The 19,801-nt window shown below is 40.7% G+C and overlaps 1 protein-coding gene across 5 annotated transcripts in view; it reads right to left on the bottom strand.

Moving 5' to 3' along the window:
- LOC103473386 (disabled homolog 2-interacting protein) overlaps window positions 1-19,801 on the bottom strand; it is a 183,964-nt gene that overhangs the window by 135,183 nt on the left and 28,980 nt on the right. The window contains exon 1 of one of the 5 annotated variants that reach the window (XM_008423611.2): window positions 10,946-11,384. The exons of the other annotated variants lie outside the window; for them this stretch is intronic. The gene's annotated coding sequence lies outside the window, so the exon portion shown is untranslated. Of the gene's footprint in view, window positions 1-10,945; window positions 11,385-19,801 lie in introns of those variants that run through there. 5 annotated transcript variants of the gene reach the window in all.

The following is a 19,801-nucleotide window of genomic DNA, read 5'->3' as shown; positions in this document are numbered from 1 at the left end:
AGCCTCTATCTAAGCTACTAAGGGTGTCCCCTAGTGTTTCATATCCTCTAACCTTAGCTTTGAGGGTATTTTCTAACATGTCATATCCTTTAGCTTTAGCTAAACTACTAAACTACTTAGCAACTAGCTAAAAGAGATAGAGGAAAAACAGAGACTTATTTATTCTCAAAAATACGTTCAACAGAATTTGAGAATACGCCATCACTGAACCACTAAATATGTTAGGAGTGGTCCACTGTGGTTCAGACAGCTTTAAAAAAAAATTTAATCTTGTTTGTAGCAGAATAAATTTAAATATATTTTTAGTACTGACAAATTACTTACAGATTACCCTAGTCGACTCCCTGGTGCAACACTGCAACTCAAGAACTACTTCCTTTCTTCAGAATAAAAATATCAAACAAATCTGGGTATAAAGCCTAAAGCACACTTTCAAATTTAATACCATAGAAATCTGACAGTCACTTCAGTAGATTGGTGTTGCATAAAATGCAGGATGCGGTGGCTTGAGAACATTTTCCCTTTGAGAAGTGGCAGAAAAATGTTTTGCACTCCGAATTAGCCAATACTCTGCTTTTGTCACAAATTATGAGAATTTGCTGGGTTTGTTGCCCCACGGGAGAAGAGGTATAATCACTTTTATTATTACAAGTGCACAGATGTTTTGCTCCAGTGCCAGTTTCAAATAACTACAATCCCTGTGGCAAACAGCCATTAAAAGAACAATGAATTTCCATACGTTACTGCTCCTTCTTTCTAAACTTTCATAGTTAAAGAACCTGCAGGGCATGCTTTCAGTTCAAGACCAAAAAATAGACTCAGGAAGGAATGAATGTCTGGTTCATTCATCTAATGTCAGTTTAAGAGCAACTCAGATAAAAATTTCTTTTGGACTCTGACCATGACCCCAATGACTTAATTTGCACAGAAAATTATGTATTCCTTAAAAACAAAAACTGCAAATTTGTCAGTTGTGCGTCAGATAGTTTCTGATTTATTCATTGAGTTTTGGAAAAATTCACTTAATGAAAAGGTCAATTCATAAGGACTGCTGAATACAAAAAAATCTGGCTTATAGGAAGCAAAACATATATTGCAGCATAACTTTTTCATAGTATTGTACCTCAGATTTCACAAGAAAATAGATGTGTTTCAATGAATAAGGCTTTTGTGATGATCTTGCCTTGAATCAACGTCTCAAAATTAAGCCACAAGCTGTGTTGTTATAAATAAAACAGTGGTCAGCTCATCAGCTGACCTAAATGTTATGAAGTGAAGATCAGTAAAACTCTTATTTCAAGTAGAAAAAATTTAAAATCTCACTAATTTTTAACTACTTTATCGTGCTGTCGCCTAAAATACTGCTGAATTCTGTCTTTCCAGGGGGATTGTAAAAGGAGTGTAACAGTATAACCACAAAAAACAATTTACAGCGTCAATAACTTTGACATCAAGAACTCTAAATGAGTGGATTCATACTTTCGTACAGGACAACTATAATGCGCTGTGACATAAAAGCAGGATGTGTTGGCTCAGGAACCGCTGGCTTAAGTATCCATCCTGGCAACCCACATTCAATTCCTCTCTGGCACCGTCGCAGTTGATCTCACTCTAAATTTGTGCTCGTGATTTTTTAGAAAACATGATTAGAGAGCAGCATGGTGCTCTTAAATTGGAGACAAATGATTAGTTTGGGGACACCGACAGGAGCAAGTGGAGTGGACTGACAAGAGGAGTCTTGATTTTCTTGGCAGGAAGGTTTTTGGCTTTCTGACGCTGTCTGCCTTGGCACCGCCGGCCAGTGAAATCTGCTAACAAGTACCAACACGGACACATAAAGGAAGACGGATACATAATCAAACGTGAAGAAGAAACATAACGGAGGCAAGCAATTAAGCTGCAGCCATCTAACACATACCGTTGATCATTGTTGTTGCTCAAAAGCATCATTGACACCATCAAACGACTCCACTTTCATCTAAGGAGAGTTACTGTTTGTGTGTTGCTATTAAGAGAGATCGAGGGCAGGACACAGGAGGAGTTCGACTAACTGGGACAGCGCAGACTCCTTCGGTTGTACAAACACAGTTGTTGCAGCCTAAAGGCTGAAATCCTTAAACCCGGCGTCCCGTCTGAGCTACGCTTTTAGCCTCTATTTGAATTACGCAAACTAAACAAAGGGCAGCAAGAGTGTGTTTAAAATAGTTGTGGGCCGGGTTTGTCGGAATGTGTCGGAGTGTGTGTGTGTGTGGGTGGGGGGGTGTCTGTCGGTTTTAGAAATGGGATGTGGAGAGGTATGTGGCAGGAAACGAGGTAAGCTGGAGGGAAAGGGGAGCCGCTGGGAGTGGAGTTCATTTTCCCCTCTTTCCTGTTTTGCCTCAGCATGCGAGTCACCTTCTGACATCACGTACACGATTCCTCGCACACCCTCGGTGTGTGTCTGTGATGAACCCACGGTCTACGTAATGCAAGGCCTACGTAGGGTAACAGACTATTTTTCCCCCTTTGAAGTAAAGTCATTCATCACCTTCCCAAAAAAAATGAGGATGTTAAATTAGTCAACAATTTGTCTTGACGATTTATTTTCTGTGCATGCCATCAGCACGACAAATGCAAACTTTCTGTGGCACATCCAAAAACTATAAATGGTCTTACATTCAAGAAACATTAAAAATATGTCAAATAAAACATTAAAATGTCAAAAAAATGTTTCGTGAAAGTGGGTAAATTGAAACGAGCTGATGTACAGTATTCGCTTCAAATGTAGATTCAATTCTTTCTGCTATCTGTTGGTAACTGATAGAAAAAACAAAACAACTATCTGCTGACTGCGGTAATAATCCAGTTTACCTTTGGCTGTGTGGTTAACGTGCGTCTGTTGAAGCTCTAAGTTGAGCTTTGACTGGTTAATGGTGCAGCAGGGATCGTGGCAATAGGTAGCTATGGTTGGACATGTCCATAATAATGTGATTATCTGAACAGACGGCAACAAATAGATTTAGTTACTTTAAAAATACAGCTAACTACAAATGGTTGTTTTCTAGAACAAGCTGCTTCGCTTTGTGTGCGTTCTCGCAGGAAGCAGCAAACACAATCAATCCCGCAGCAAAGCCAACAGGATTAAGTTGGATACAAAAACCTCAACTGTGCTTTGAGAGTTTGTTGTTTTACTCTACTTTTAAATATATAATTTAAACACTTTTAAAACAAAGTTTCAAGGTAGGCAGCAATAAAAACGGTTTATTGCATCTTAACTGTTTGTTTTGCTCTCACAGTCACCAAACTTTGTTTATTTATTTTTGATGATGAGCTGATGATGTCACTGAAGATACAGGAAGTGCTGGATTTTCAGGAAACAAAATCAGTCAAGCTTTCTTTCCTCATCAGTATACTATGGTAGACATTTTCATCAGACTGGGGCCGTGTTTTCTTGCCACTGCCTGTTCTTTCGGAGAATTTCAACAAAGTAGAACCAAAGTCGACGTGTTTTAACACCAAGAGTTTTTAGAATGGCAGCTTGTTTTCTACGAAAGGAGCTGTGGGAGTTTGTCAGTCTGACTGGTTGAAACTCTTACACAAATACTTCATCTAAGCTCATGCTATTATTACTACTGTATGATCCTTTCCAGTTTCCCCTCGCATTTCCCCACATGGCTGGTTTTTTTTCTTTTTACTGCTTTTTTTTTTTACAAAAAAAAACAAAAAACATCTGGTGCGGCAGGTGAAGATAATTTCAAGACCGGTTATCCCAGCTTTCTTCTTTTACCAACACTAGATATTCTAAAAACTCAGTGGGTGGTCCACAGCCTCATGAACAGATAACACTTTGTCACACCAAAAAGGCAAGCAAAAAAACAAAAACGCAAGTTCACACAATTTCAAAAAATGCAAACGACTTTTGAAGGAACGTGGATTTCTGACGCGTTTCTCACACATTCTCAAACAGTGGCGGAGCCAGAGGGAGGGCCAGGGGGGCCAGTGCCCCCCCTGTCATCTGATTGGCCCCCCTAGTGGCCCCCCCAGATGATTGACATGTAACAGCACCAGGTCATTCCTGTACATTATTTGGAATCATTCTAAGCCAACCTAATGTCTAAAGAAGAAAAATAATAATAAATATATCAAAAGAAAATGTATAAAACTTTAAGTCCATGTGATGACATAAATAAATAGATTTATATCAGGCGTGATACCAGCCTCCTTTATACTCATAACAACAAGATGACATTCTTCTCCTGGATGTTTCAGTTATGCTGCGCTGTGGTGCAATTCAAAGGCTAAAGCACTTCATACCTGGTGGTGATGGTAAAACACCAATAAGTTATTTATTGATTCTCCGCAAAAAAGAGAAAAAACCGAAGAGGGGTCGACAATGTTCGTAGTTTGGATCAGAGGTGGCGCTAGAGGTTTTTTCGTTGTCCGTCAAAGAAAAAAATAATTTTATTTCCAATTTGTAGTCATCAAACGAAACATTTATTATTTCTCTGCTAGAACGTTTTTGAAATCAGGTAACATTTCACGAAATGACGTGATTAGAAGACGACAGAACTCTGATCGTTTCCTGATCCCTCAGCGGGAGAAAAACCTCGCAGAAGCAGATCAGCTGAGCTAGGAGCTCCAAAGCCTCTGGTCCGTTAAAGCGTCCAGATCAGAGATGATTCTCTGACTGATATTGTTCTTAGTCTGATTAATAATGAGCTCCACTATGTTCTCTGTGCGTAAAGTTGAAACTGTCTGCGCACCAAGTGGTCAGCTGCGCTTCATCACAGTCTGGATAGAAACCAGCGGACTGCTCTCTGTTCTTATCAAGACGAGGTGAGGAGAGAATCTGACATATTAACTCAGTTAAGTTTTTACTGGTTTTGTTTTTAAAACACCATTAACGTAAGCAGTGTAACTATATATTGTATATTTKGCGTTTGTCGTCTCATGTGTGATTAATTGGAGCGTAACCGTGGAGCATTTATTGCCCAGCGCTCTGCGCTTGTTTCTGCCTAACGGATCTGCACTTTAATTTCTTTCCTCTCTCAACAGTCAGCTGTTATTCCTCTACTTAAACTACAATAAGTAGATCACATTCTCTTTAGGTTTTCTCTGTGTGCTCCAAACTCATTAAATGTAAACTCATTAGAAGCCCGAACCACCATCAGGCAAATAATTCTGGTCCGACCCGAAATATTGTTACCCGTCAAATGACCTGTCCAATCAGAGCTTCCTAACCAAGGTGTCCATAACTCTTCAACACGCTGTCAGCTCCCAGTCAGAAAGATGCATTTAGTTCAGAGTCCATGAGATGATATTCAGAAAGGATCTTTTATTTGATTGATTTTAGTTTCCTCTGCGATGAACTCTGCATAAAGTCTATCATGTCTCCATGTGCTCCAGTCAAAGGTGTTAACTATAACATGTCAAATGACAGAGGGGCTTAAAAACTAACAAAATATTCAGTTTGGTTATTTTTTTTAATTATATATATGTGCACACACACATTTAAAATTTTGCCCCCCCAGAGGTAGTCCTTGGCCCTTGGCCCCCCCAACTTTAAAAGTCTAGCTCCGCCACTGTTCTCAAACAGGAGAGAATTTGTAATTTGTACTGAACTGGAATCCTCAACATCCAAAAAAAAAAAAACACCAGAAGTCTCTTGTCATGACTTTTGAGTCTTCGCCAACGTGGGACGCACTGGCATCGCCTGTGTCAACTCCTGTGTGCGGCGTGGCCGGGTTCAGCGCAGCGTGTTTGCTGACACAGCAATGCGCTCCGTGCGCTTCTAAGCCTGCATGAATACGACCAGATGCGCGGCGAGGCCCACACGCCCGCGTAACCACGGTTACAGGGGAGCGTTTGTCAACTCGAATCCGCTTTGAAGGGAACTCACCCCCCAAACAACCGCATGTGGATTGCACCTGCATTATTAATGAGAAGCCATATTTCACAGTGTATTTATGGTCTTATTATAAAGACAGAGCTTTGAAGCGTTTTTAGTTCCTCTGTGGAAACACCTGAATGCAGCTACGATGGGGGAAAAAGCTAAAATACTAATTAATACACAATGGCAGCTTTTTTATTTTTTTTTTATTTTGGAAAATGAACTCCATCCCACAATGTGTTTTAGATCTGAAAGGAATCGTTAGTGTGTGGCTTCCACTTTGTAATACCTTCTGAATAAAACTGAGACGGAACGATCAGGGTTTATGTTTTCCACTTAGCCAAAATAACCAACGTCATATTATTTTTAAACAATGACAAATCCTGAAGATAAATTCATCCCTATATTGTGACAGGCATTTCATCAGCTTTTATTATTTCAACAATGAGATGTCCGACTGAAGTAACAGTTAAGTATGCGACGGGTGAAAGAATCAGACAGAAAGTGATGACTCGTCTTGCATGGGAGTGTTCGCTGTGACGCTCGCTTGCAGACAAAGGTAGTAATGTTTGAAACTCGTATTGCAAAAGCCGTAAAAGTTAGAATGTTAGTAAAAGTAAGACGCCTCAGGCGACTGCAGATGTTGCCTTCTGTGCGGGCATCATGTTATGGTGAAACTGTGAAAAAGTAAATGTCATATTTTATCCACAGCTGCGCGGTGCACTTCCACCACTGTTAAAACAATAAAAAATAAAATCTCAGTGTCACATAAAAAAAAAGTTTGCTTTCCATCAGCATTACGTGTAGGATGCTTGAAACTGAAAGATGACCTTTTAACGCCTCTAAAATTTGACCACACAGGGCTCCCATCCAGCAATGACATTTCATACTTTGATGGTTAGTTGGAAATAATTTTTTTTTTTTTTAAAAACTGCATGAAATGAAACAAGAGTTTGACATCACTGCCAAAGTGTTGTACTTGCACTCCTCAATCCAACCAAACCAATCAGAACTGAAACTATCAAGATTCAAAATATGTTGTCAATTCAAAGTGCTAGAAGTAGATGCAACGGACTTTAAATTGTCTCTCTCTCAAGGAAGTTAAAATACAAAATTTTAAGGTTACAAAACTAAACTTTAAAGACATGACAGTACTTGACATTTCCCTGTCTTTCTTCATATTTATATCCATGCTTTTGAATATGCTAACAATGGTAAGATAGGAAACATTGACAATAGCTTTACAAATGCAAATCAAAACTAACATTAGTACACTCAGGTGAGCACCCAGAAACTGTCTCACAGAGTCCTGACGTACATCTTGCCAAACCTGTTTTATGTCTTCTGTTCTCCCTACACCCTCGCTGCACCCCCACACCTAAAGTGCTGTGGATACCGGATCCGATCCTGTGCACTGCTGTCAAAAAAAACATCTTCTGGTGTTTGTGATTTATGACTGTGTAATTACACAGCCGGGTACGGCAGAGGCGGGCAGGGGCTGGGGTTGTATGAGGGAAAGGGGAAAATGACAGCAGATGCTGTTCTGGGATAAGTCAGAGAAACACAAGGGTGTTTGCGTGGACAGTACCTGGATATATACTCAAATACATGTTTAATTTGTACTTCAGGTCAGGTTCCGAGTCATCTAGAAGTCACTGCTTCCACAGGTGAGGTGAGCCTTGCCCCCCCCCCCCCCCAGAGGAGCCGACCCAAGTGGCTGGGGAGAGAAACGTCTGGGCCTCACTGCACCCGTGACCCGGCACGGGATAAGATGGAGATAACGGATTGACGGATTCCAACCAAGCTGGTGAAACGACGACAAAACATGGAAGTGAAGTGAAACAATCGATTTCACAAGTACATTCAAGACGAGAGAGATAAAGTCTTTCTCAATGCTGAAAAGGAATCTTGACACGGGAGTTTCACAATCCCGCTTTTCTTTTTTTTTGATCAGCTAAATAAACAAATTACCTGCTGCACCCAACATAACCGAGCTGAGCTAACTATGCAACAAAGCCAGTGCGTTGCTTGCAGAACTTTCTTTCAGCACTGCAGGCGTATTTCACAAGAACGCACAACGGAGGTGTGTGGGGACGGAGATGGAGAGATAGCAGTGTTTTGTAAGTAACACCGGGATTTTATTATCACTTAAGCCAGTGAGGCAGGAGTTTATCACACCAGTCAATCTCAAAGCCTTCACAATCCGCAAGGAAGCCGTTCCACTTTCTCCGCGTAAGAACACTTAGTCGGCTTCCAGCGGCTGGGGGAGCTCAAGATAAAGGTGTTACAAAAAAGGAGCGAGCCGCCTCAGTGACAGTCCGTTTCAGCTCGCGTTTTTATCAAGTTTGCCCCGCGTCTAAAATTCACAAGCACAAAACAACAAGCTGCCGTTCACGACGAATGCGACCGCTCGGGTTACAATTAAATCACAAAAGAGTCAACCGACAAAAACAAAAAAAAAAAAACAAAAACGAAAAAAACAACAACTTGTAATTGCTTTTTAATTGTTTCATTTCCTTTAGCAGCAGTTTGGGATGGTTGATGGATTTTTTTTGTTATGCCCTTTTCACGCACCGCGTGCGCCGTTAATTGGCAAAACAAGGTGAAACAAGGTTTTTTTTGTTTTTTTATGTACCCTTCTGTAGACGGAATATAACAAGAAATGTGTTTCAGAAATAACTAAGTGAAACACAGTGACAACAATTGAAACCAGGAGAAATTACATACAATGTATCAAAAGACACAATCTGTTTAAGACTAAGTGAAACTAAATCCGTCCTGTTTTGTGTCAGGGCTGCCAAAACTATTTCCACTGGCTAAGAGCCAGAATGATTTGTCGTTTTAAACCCACTGAGTAACAAACTTGTCACTTTGTTTTCTAGCTTCAACTTCCTGGCTGACGTCTCAAGATGTTGATTGAATACTTCCACAACATGTACTCCTGATGCCATCTATTTTGTGAAGTGCACCAGTCCTTCCTGCAGCAAAAAACCTAAGGGGGCAGCATTATGCATTCTGTAGGCATAGGAACCTACATAAACATGGATGTCCTTCTGAACTGACAGGCTTGGAAAGGGTTTAATAGCATCCATATTAACTGATGGTAACTCTGGAGGAGCTGCAGAGAGCCACAGGTCAGATTGAACAGTCTGTTAACAGGATGGTGGAAATGTTTTCCGAAAGATCAGAGGATCAGTGCAACAGGTTGAGTTTCCTTAAAGCTAAACTTTTTAATAACTGGCATAATAATCAGTAATTACTGATTATTGTGTAATTGCATAATGCAGACATTGTTCTGGAACAATGTCGGCCCTTATTTTGAATTATTACTGTATTTATATATTACTTTCAAAAGAAATAGGTAACTGAATTTGCAGCTAATAGTTGAGAGTTCCACATATGGTAAGAAATCCTGTTTGCACTTCTAATCCCATGAGAAAGTTTTAACTTTTTGGTGTACGAGGAAATGCTGAGTCTCACGAACAAACTAGCAGTTTTATCACGCTAAACATACAATTGTTATGGCAAGACTCAGTGGTGGCAGCATTATGCTATGGGGATGTTTTGCCAGAAAAGTATGATGAGAAAATAGATGGAAGCTAAATACAGAGCAATCCTGAAAGAAAATATGCACACAAGTTCACAAAGTGTTAACTTGGCAACACGAATACATGTTATTTTGAATTCTTATTCAAAGATATGTCTGACAACCATGTATTTTAGCAATATGTGCAACCTTTTGTTTATTTTTTTAATATAAATTCAGAGTAAAATGCATTAAAGTTCAGGGTTGAAACATGAAAGATTGTAGAAAAGTTTTAAAGTTTTAAGTATGTTTACAAGGCTTTGTAAGCTGTTCTTCTTCTCAGACACTGCATTTCCACTCTGTTTATGCACACATCTGCTGCAAAGAGAGGTTCAGGTGTCCATCCCAAGGACACCTCCAGACTAAATCAGAGGCCTGAAAGCGGCAAACAACTTCTTAGCCCCAGCTGCCCACACAAATCAGCAACCAGGTCATCCTGCAGCCAAACAACAGCTGCAATCCGCAACAACACAAACAACAACAGAGCGTCTTGTCCAGACCGGCTGCTGACCTCCAACCTTCCCGCGTGTCATCTCTTCCCGCTCACAAGCCACACTGATCCCATCCCTGCCGCCTGGACACAAACGCCGTCTCCTCCAGCGAGGAGAACTCCAGTCCTTCAGTCGGACCGTGAACTCCCCGCTCGGCATTCCCACTAATCCCTCTCCTCCGGCTGCTCTGAGTCGACTTCCTTCCCCACAGCTGCCGGCCGGCCCCGGATTGCGCTAATAATAGGACAACAATGTCCACCCTGGTTCTCCGGACACAAAGCCCTGCACCGTTACTTAAATAAGACAAAAATATATACATAGTATTTGAGCTTCTACAAATCGTACAGTTCAGACAAATGAATGCCTGGGCCCCGTTTGGATGCAAGACAAAACAAATCACAACACACCGCAGTTTAAGTCGACTGTAAGCACAGACATTTACCTCCAAAGAAATAACTTTCCTAACTGCTGACACAACCCAATCCCTCCAGTGAGTAGGTAATAAGCTGCAGCATGTAAACACATGTTGGCGGTGGAGTTACTATGGGGCTGCACACTCAACTGAATTGCTATCTGCAAGGACACTATAATCATGCCGAAGCTGATAAATGAAGACTACACACCACCGAAGCACTTAAACACTGCCTCTGCCTTTCCCACAAACACACATGGAAAGAAATTAACACACACAAAAAAAAAAAACATCAGGAAAGTGCATTTATGATGTGCATTTTTAACTTTTTTTCTTCTTCAGAGATCGCAAGTTACAGCTCTTTGTGTCTTCTCCTCATGGGAGACACGTCTCCTTTCCAACCTGCTGCTTTGTCTGACAGATCATGTCTGTAACGCTCTTTCCGATCCCCGAGACGGGAAAAACCTAAAAGCAAAAAAGTTGTGACTCGTGCATTCCTTCGTCTCACCGAGTCGTCGGGCTACGAACGAAGAGAGAGAGGCGGAAAAGGAGAGAAAAAAAATTACAAAGCAGAGTGAAGGGCTCACCTCAGACAAGGTCCCACAGTCGTTGAGAGAGCAGAAAGAAAATCATCCTCAGTACAATCCACCAAAAAAAAAATTTTTTTATAAAAAGCAGAGAGCAACAAGTAGTAAGTCCGAATTATTCTCCTCCCCTCTTCCAGGGTCCTGATCTCTTGCTGTGATTCAGCCAGGCTACAGAAGCTGTAGATGAACTGGAGAAGTGTAGTGTGAGCTTCTCCAGTAAATGTGTGTGTGTGTGTGCGTGTGTGTGTGTGTGGAGTGTATGGTCTTGTGGACTCCTGCAAGAGTACTGACTCTTAGCAGTGTTCAGATCCTCCCCCTTCTCAGAATCACTAAGAAAAAGAGAAATTCTCCTCTTCTCTCTCTTTCTCTCTCCCACACACACACACACACACACACACACGCACACATATGCAAAGACACACACCAAAAGAGATCCAGAGAGTCCTCTCTTTGTCTCCTGTCTCTCTCTGTGTCTTCAAACGTCTGAAACTCCCCGCTGTACAGCCCCCCTCTCTCTCTCTCTTTCTCTTTCTCTCTCTCTGTCTCAAAGGGAAAGGCGAGTGAGACATGTGTGTGTACGCTCAGGGAATGCCGTCGTACATCAGCGACTGAGAGGAAGAGGAGGAGGAGGACGGAGGGGTGGGGTTTAGGCTGAATTCCTATACTTCACTTCTAACCAATCAGGAGCCCGGCTGCGGCTGACCGAAAACCGCGGGGCCAGGCCAGGGCCTCACTACTCAACTCCAGCTTTAAAGCATTAGCTGGAGTTTGCTGGTCATGTTGGCTACTTTTCTACAGAAGTGATGGGGATGACATGGAGCTACTTCTTCTTCTTCTTCTTCTTTTTTAAGTCTTTGATCATCTTAGTTGAATGAGAACTCTTGTAATTGCTCCATTTTCACACTGCAAAAGCACAAAAAACATTAGCAAAGTGTTTTGGTCGTGTTTCGAAGCCAAATAAGACACACTTGAAATAAGACACAAAAAAAAGTACAAGTTCCACGAGCAGATTTCTTTTCACTCATAACTAGTACTTATTCATCAATATTAAGGGACATTTTGACTCAAAATAAGCTTCTGTAAAAGTTACTTGTTAGGTTTGCAGTATTTCAAGCATACCAAGATATTTGCACTAGAAAGTTGACCAAAAACACTCAGTAATATTTTGCATTTTTGCAGTGTAGGTTTATGATAAAAATAAAAAGGCCTATGTGAAATTCACTGTGCTCCGCGAACATAAGCAAGCTGCATTTACATGCATTTTAGATCACAATAGAAAGCAGTGCACGAACTGAGCAGGTTGCATGTGAAGTAGTAAAAAAAAAAAAAAAAGCATCATGTGTTGAGATGTGCCTCCCAGTTCACTCTCCCCCTCTTGTTGAAGAACCGTCCTCTCATGTTTCTGCTCTTTTCAGACATTTGTCAAGCAAGGCATTTGTCCACAAAAGTGTCGACAGATCACCTCCCCCAAAGCCCCCCCCCTGACCCCCGCCTCCATCCACACACACACACACACCTCCTCCTGCTGCTGTTCACATATTTTCCTGACTGTTTTACCCCAGTCACACACTCCTCAAATAGGGACGTTTTGCATTGCAATAACATTGTAAGTTGAAAGACGAGCATAAGATTCAATGTAATGTCATCAGTGGTTTTATATTCAAACAGAATAACATGGAAATGGCCAACAAGACTTAGCCAATTATCTGTTTTCACAAACCAGTCTCAAAGAAACAAGTTTGACGCTTGCTGGTGCCCCTAGTGGTGAAGATGTGTAAATAACCTTAAAGCGAGAGCCACTGGGATCTTTCCAGGTCTCATAATTGTTTAGAAAATATCCAGATAAAATGCACAATAAGCTGGTCATACAGTCATCCTGACCCAAAGACATGAACATTTTAAGTTTGTGATCTTCTAAATTGCAAACGCCCGCTAATCTAGCTAACTGTAAACCCTTCACCAACCTTAAAATCTCATTATACAATACGACTACTGTCTACTTCAAAAACATTATCCACTTTTTAAAAAAATTAAAAGCAACACAAGCAATGATTATCAGGGTTGGATGAGGACCCATGTGTCTTCTGCCTCTGCACGCAGAGAGAAAGACGGCAAGGAGGTTAAAAGATCTCTAAAGCTAACTAGAAAACAGAGCTGCAGCACCTACTGCGGTATGTTCATGTAATTGCTGTAAATATTTCAGAGGAAAACTCCCTGCGCTTCCATAAATTTTACATGAAGTCATGCATTTTTGAAATATACATTGGTACTTGTTGCCGGTTTCAATGTAAAAAATATTAATAATAAAAGTCACCTAGAAGAAAATCTAGGAAAATGATAGGGTCTACCGGGTGCTGCCGAATGCTATACAAGTTTAGCATATATATTGCTTATCACAAATTTTTCCCACACTGTCTCACAGTCGGACAGGAGCGTTTTCCATAAACTGAAACATAATTGAAAAACACAAGTTTTGGTACTGATAATATCTGCTGCTCTGTTTAAGGCGAGATAAATGTGGTGATTTATCCACTGAATCCTGCTGACTTGCTGCTGAGTTGTGGTGCCGGATTTGTGCTGCAGTAAAGCTTAAACGTTTCCAGCACAAAACTGCTCAATTGTACGCTTCTTTCATTGTTGTTTATTTTTAAACACATGACCACACAGGAAAAAAAAATATATATATATAAAAATTCTGTGGAAAAAGCATGGACTTTGAAGTCGTTAAGAATTGGAGACTGAATGTGTGTAAATCTGAGGTGGAAATTTTCCAATCTAATCGCAAGAATCAGATTGAGGAATTTTTAAATGGTCAGTATTACCGTTAGTATTGCGACTGTTAGAGCCGCAGTAACAGCCAGCAAGGGTTAGAGGGAAAAAAAATAAAAAAATAATTTATTTGTAGTTTCTCAAAAAGTAATATGTTGAAAATTATTTACAGACATAATGAATAAATAAATAAATAAATAAATAAATAAATAAATAAATAAATAAATACATGCGAACATTATTATTATTGAAAAACCCATTTATTTTAGGAACTTTATAACTAAGTGAAACACACAACTTAGAAGTTTATTACGACTCTTCCACTTACAGCTAATTGAAACATGACATTTAAAACTAACATATTGCATCAAACCAATAAAAAAACGACTAAAAAGAAACAAGACTCGTCATGACGTATCTTCCATTTTACAGAATATGACTGTTTTGTTCTCAATAATCAAATGAAGAGGGAGACATAATGTCAGAACACCAAATCAGCTTTAATAACCTAAGTGATCCTCTCTATTGGATCAGGAATGTCTTGATCCAGTTGGGGGAAAAATGTGTTGCTGACACGCAAAAAAATAAAAGAAAATAATAAAAAAAGATTTTGCCTATGATAAAATGTAGTGTTATCATTGGAATGTAGTACAATATCATATTTATTTTGACACTCAAAGGAACCAGATCAGCATCAGAAACATAAACCTGATGAGGTTTCTGACTACCAACTGAGACTCTCTGTCTGACATGACCACTGGGTAACCTGCCACTCAGCCAGTGACAGTTGAGAAAAATGTCTTCTTTATGCAGCAGATGGATATAGAAAATGAATAGATTGGCTTCAAAATAAGCTTAGAAGGCCTTCGTATCTCAAATCCTCTGTGGTGAGCACACAGACGTGTGAAAAAAGCCTGATCTGTGTTTCATAGCACATCAGTTTAAGTTAATGCAGCTGGTACAGAAGGATGTTGGCTGGTTGGTATCTCAACAAATAATTCCCAACTGAAAACAGAATAAAAAGAGAGGGATTGAAAGATCAGAAGATGAGGAAGAGAGAAAGAGAGACTCAAGTGAGTGATGACTTTGGTATGTGGGCTATAGAGTTACAAAGGGACGACAAAGTGAAGCGCCGCAGTTCACTCCTACTGACAACTCGGACACACCTCTTCTTTTATCTCCTTCTTTGTTTGTCCTCCTTTCTGCCTCCCTAATCCCTCATCCGCTGTCGCTCTGTTTATGCTCACGAGTCGGTTTCTGTGCGTTTGTGCCGGAGAACGTGTGAAAAGCATGGAGAAAGGATGGAGACAACTCCATTTTAAGTTGTGCTTGTTTAGTCTACTCGTTTACTTTTTGTTTTGTTACCTGCGTGTGAAAGTCGGGTCACACGGGAACGCAAAGCGACAGAGGCGGGAGAAAACTCGAGAAAATAAAAGTAAATCGAGGCTAATTTGAATCTACAATGAACCCAGCAAACAACATTCAAAAAGGTCTCTGCTAGAACCGAATGTAATGCATAAGGAAATGACCCTCCGGGGCTTGGAATGCTGAATCGGAGAAAAATTATCACATAAAGCAGATCCAACTTAAATCGCAGTGTCTGCCTTACTTTTGCCAGACACACAGAGGGGCACAGGGCAGTGAGGAATACTTACATTTACCATTTTGGAGACAAAGGGAATTGTCTATGGGGAACTTGGGGGTCAGGTTGTTACCATCCCTCCAATGCCAGACTCCTGCAGGAACTGCAGTCACTCACAATGCAAGAGGGGTGGAATAAAAGTCTCAAGGACTTCTATCACATTTTGTTTCTTTCTCCTTTTCGATGTGATCTCCGCCATCCTTCGCCATCAGCCAAGGGACAAATTTTCAACTCTGTGTGAAAGCGTTCATGCCCGTGGAACTTCATCCGCATCAACAATGGCTTCTACTGTTGATATTAATGCATACACTCCTGATCAAAATCTTAAGACCAGTCAAAAAATTGCAAGAATTTGCATTTTACACTATTGGATCTTAAGACGGTTCTAAGTAGAGCTTCACAATGTTAAAGGAAAAAAAATCTGTGAAACATACAAGAACTTTTGAGCAGGGGATTTTTTGAAAACTACATTTACACTCAAACATGAATTTTTTCAACTGATCAAAAGTTTAAGACCATAGTCTTTAAAAGCCAAAAGCTGTGCAAAAATCTGGATTCCATGTCATTTTCTGTCAAGTCTTTACACTGTCAAGACCTGATGGCAAAAGCAAAAAAGCTCACTGACTTTGAACGTGGTACGATTGTTGAGCTGCATAAGCAAGGCCTCTCACAACGTGCCATCGCTGCTGAGGTTGGACGCAGTAAGACAGTCATTTTGCATTTTTTAATTGATCCTGAGGGTTATGGAACAAAAAGTCAAGTGGTAGACCCAAAAAAATGTCACCAGCTCTGAGCCAGTGTTGTAGTACTCGAGATCGGTCTTGGTCTCGAGACCACTTTTTGATGGTTTCAGTCTCGTCTCGGACTCGACTGCATTTGGTCTCCGTCTTGTCTCGGTCTCGGGCGCTGAGAACTCGGCATTTTATTTCAAGACCAGTCAAGACCGCAACTGTGAAAATATCACTAAACATACAGCATACTGTCCAGTTTATTTATTAACATCGTTGTTTTTAGTCGATGCAAAACACACCGATTAAAATTCAAGCAATTATGTGTTTCTGTTCCTCAACCTCTCGACTTGGTCTCGGACCCTAAAAGTCTTGGTCTTGTCTCGGTCTCGATACGCTCTGGTCTTGGTCTCGGGTTAGGTGGTCTTGACCACAACACTGCTCTGGGCCGCAGGATCCGATTGGCTGTCCGTCAAGACACGGGACGATCCTCTACCCAAATTAAGGCCATTACTGGTGCTGRCTGCAGCCCAATAACCATCAGACGGCATCTGCGAGAGAAGGGCTTCAGAAACAAAAAACGTCTTCAAAGGCCACGTCTTCTTCAACGCCACAAAATTACCCGTTTGGACTTTGCAAGGCTGCACCAAACATTGGACATTGAAAGGTGGAAGAAAGTTGTCTTCTCTGATGAGAAAAAAATGTAACTTTGATGGTCCTGATGGCTTCCAACGTTACTGGCATGACAAGGAGATCCCACCTGAGATGTTTTCTACACGGCACAGAGGTGGGGGCGCCATCATGATTTGGGGTGCGCTTTCCTTCAATGGACAGCTGCTGTTTGACAGCCAGCTGTCAAACAGCAGCTGGCTGTGTGGAGATGTTGCAGCGGGCATCCCTCATGACTGAGGGCCCTCGTCTGTGTGRTAATGATTGGGTTTTTCAACAGGACAATGCTGCAGTTCACAATGCCCGCCTGACAAAGGAGTTCTTCCAAGAGAATAACATCACTCTTTTRGACCATCCTGCATGTTCCCCGGATCTAAACCCAATTGAGAACATTTGGGGATGGATGGCAAGGAAAGTTTACAAAAATGGACATCAGTTCCAGACAGAGGATGCCCTTCATGAAGCCATCTCCAACACTTGGAGCAACGTTCCCACTAGCCTCCTTGGAACACTGGCATCAAGCCTAAACGATTGTTTGAAGTCATCAACAAGAATGGTGGAGATACTCATTACTGATTTCTGTTTTTGGGGGTTTTCTGTTTTTTTTTTAGCTATGGTCTTAAACTTTTGATCAGCTGAAAAAAAATCATGTTTGAGTGTAAATGCAGTTTTCAATTAATTCCCCGCTCAAAAGTTTTTGTCTCTTGCGCTGATTTCTTCTTTTAACATTGTGAAGCTCTACTTAAAACCTTCTTAAGATCCAATAGTGCAAAATGCAAATTCTTTCAGTTTTTTAACTGGTCTTAAAATTTTGATCAGGAGTGTATTTGGTGGTTGGACTATAGACGGCTATAAGCTTTTTTATAGGGCAACTGTGGTCCTTCGCTTTTGCAAATACTGAGGTGCCACTGTAATTGATGCGTCTAAAACCCATTTGTGTTCACTGACTTTAAAAATCTGCCTAAGTTGATACTTTTCTAAATTAAAAGTAGCCTAAACTGATGGTTCTTTTTAAATAAAGTGACTTGACTTGAATTGGCTACACTGTTTTTTCATTGTTTAGCGATGACAGGCTCATCTACCATCAGAACCAACCTTCTTGGTTGAATACAAATATGCCACATGTGTAGAATTACTTAAATCATTTTAATCCACACTGCTTTTACATGCATGACATTTTCCAAAAACATTTTCCAAGTTTATTTACGTTTGATCCAGGAGGTTGCATCTGTTCGTCAAACTGCTCATATGTTGCCAGGGAAACCTGGTTTTAATATTCAATTTAAAAGCTTCTGTCCAAATACAACTCGTATGACTAACCCAGTTCTTTTCTAAGCAGCACTCCATCTTGTGCTTTATGTTGCTTCTTCCACAAAGCCCTAATTTCAGGCTCAGATTACTGTATTTTTCCCACCAAACTCTGGCAGTGAAATAAATACCAGAGGATTATGGCAGATCTGTGACTGGATAAGCCACACAAACAAGACGGAAGGGTAAACAAAAACACTAATTAAAATCTGATGTTCTTCTGGTTCTTGCCTCCTATTTATCAGGACACGATTAGCCACCCTCAGTGTGAGAAGAGCAAATTAAAGGAAGATTTACAGGGACACGGAAAATCATTGTCGCAACAGGAATGGTGGCAAACGAGCGCGCCGCTGCGTTCGCCACTGAACAACACGGACAGAGACTGCTAAATGCATGCACACATTAGGTTACCATGTAAACATGTTTAACATCTCCACCAGAAGACCCGTGTGGATTCTAGTTTTTAGAACAAGACATTGTGTTGTAATAGATGCTTTTTTTTTTTATCTCTTCTGTTTTTGCTTCCCTCCACAGCAGGTCTTCACAGTGACTGACGGTCTCCCATCAGGGAGGCTTTCTAACAAATGGGGCCAAATGGAGCCGTGCCACTGCCGCCGCTGGCCACAAGACAGCTCCCTGAGTTTACTGCTTAACTCTGCCTCTGCAGCGTTATTTATATCCCCCCCGTCACCAGACTAGTTTTAAGTGTTTAATGAACTTTTCACGTGTCGGCTACCGATGTGGATCTTAAACGCTTTCACGTGTTGCCGGAAGACGTTGATAAATCATAAATAAACAAATCGAATGTTTACCGGTTGTTACAATGCTAGTCACAAAATATGGCAACCAAAGTAAAGATTTTTATTTTTATTTTTATGAGTGTGTGTGGTAGCAAGAAAACCTTGTCTGACCTGGTTTGTCTTCACAGTTGTTTGGTATTCAGATGAATACCAAACAGCCACTTGTTAAGGTGGCTGTGCCAAATTTGTTTTTGGTAAAATTCACTTGAATTTTGTGGTCTCCAAAAATTTAAATGAAGGCAAAAAGACTTTTTTTTTTTTTTTTAAGAAAACTACTTTGCATCACAGATTTTCAATTTAATGTAACATTTTAATTAATTTTCATATTCATGCAAATTTGTACAATTCTTGTTTCAACTGATCCACTTTCTACGCCTTTGATGAGGGTCGATGTCCAATGAAGATTCCTTCCTGGTTTTTAAAATTTTAGAAAGAAATGAAATATGTGCATTAGAGCTAAGGAATCTATTACTGATATTTACTTCACAAAATCTCGCTTCAAAAAAACCCAAACCATCACTTTAAGAAATCCAGTCCCAGCTTTGGTGAAGACGAACATGTGCAGAGACAAGAATAATTTTATTATTGTTTTAACCAGACTCTGTAAGAAAGTTACATCATAATTATTAGCCATCTGTTAGGTTCTGGGTGTCTTTGCCTAGCCTTGGGTTGCTCAGTTGTCTCCCCACCAGATGGGGTCCGAGAGGTGGCGGGCTGTGGGTTCCCAGATGACGTCATCCTCACGTCTGCGGCGGATTACCTAATTGGCGGCAGCATAAGAGGGGTGGAACGCCGGTACTTCGACGCCAGAGTGTCAACCGTTGATGGTACCTCGAGCCCCCTCCTCTGAGTTATTGCTCCAAGCTTTGTTGCCTTGAGAATCTGCCAAGTGTTTGTTTTCACATCGTTGTTTCATTGTAAACCCTTGCTCTCCACAGGA

Source organism: Poecilia reticulata, linkage group LG12 (genome assembly GCF_000633615.1).
Source record: "Poecilia reticulata strain Guanapo linkage group LG12, Guppy_female_1.0+MT, whole genome shotgun sequence".
Classification (NCBI taxonomy): domain Eukaryota; kingdom Metazoa; phylum Chordata; class Actinopteri; order Cyprinodontiformes; family Poeciliidae; genus Poecilia; species Poecilia reticulata.
Note: the sequence above shows the minus strand (reverse complement) of the source record. Positions and strands in the feature narration are given on the sequence as shown.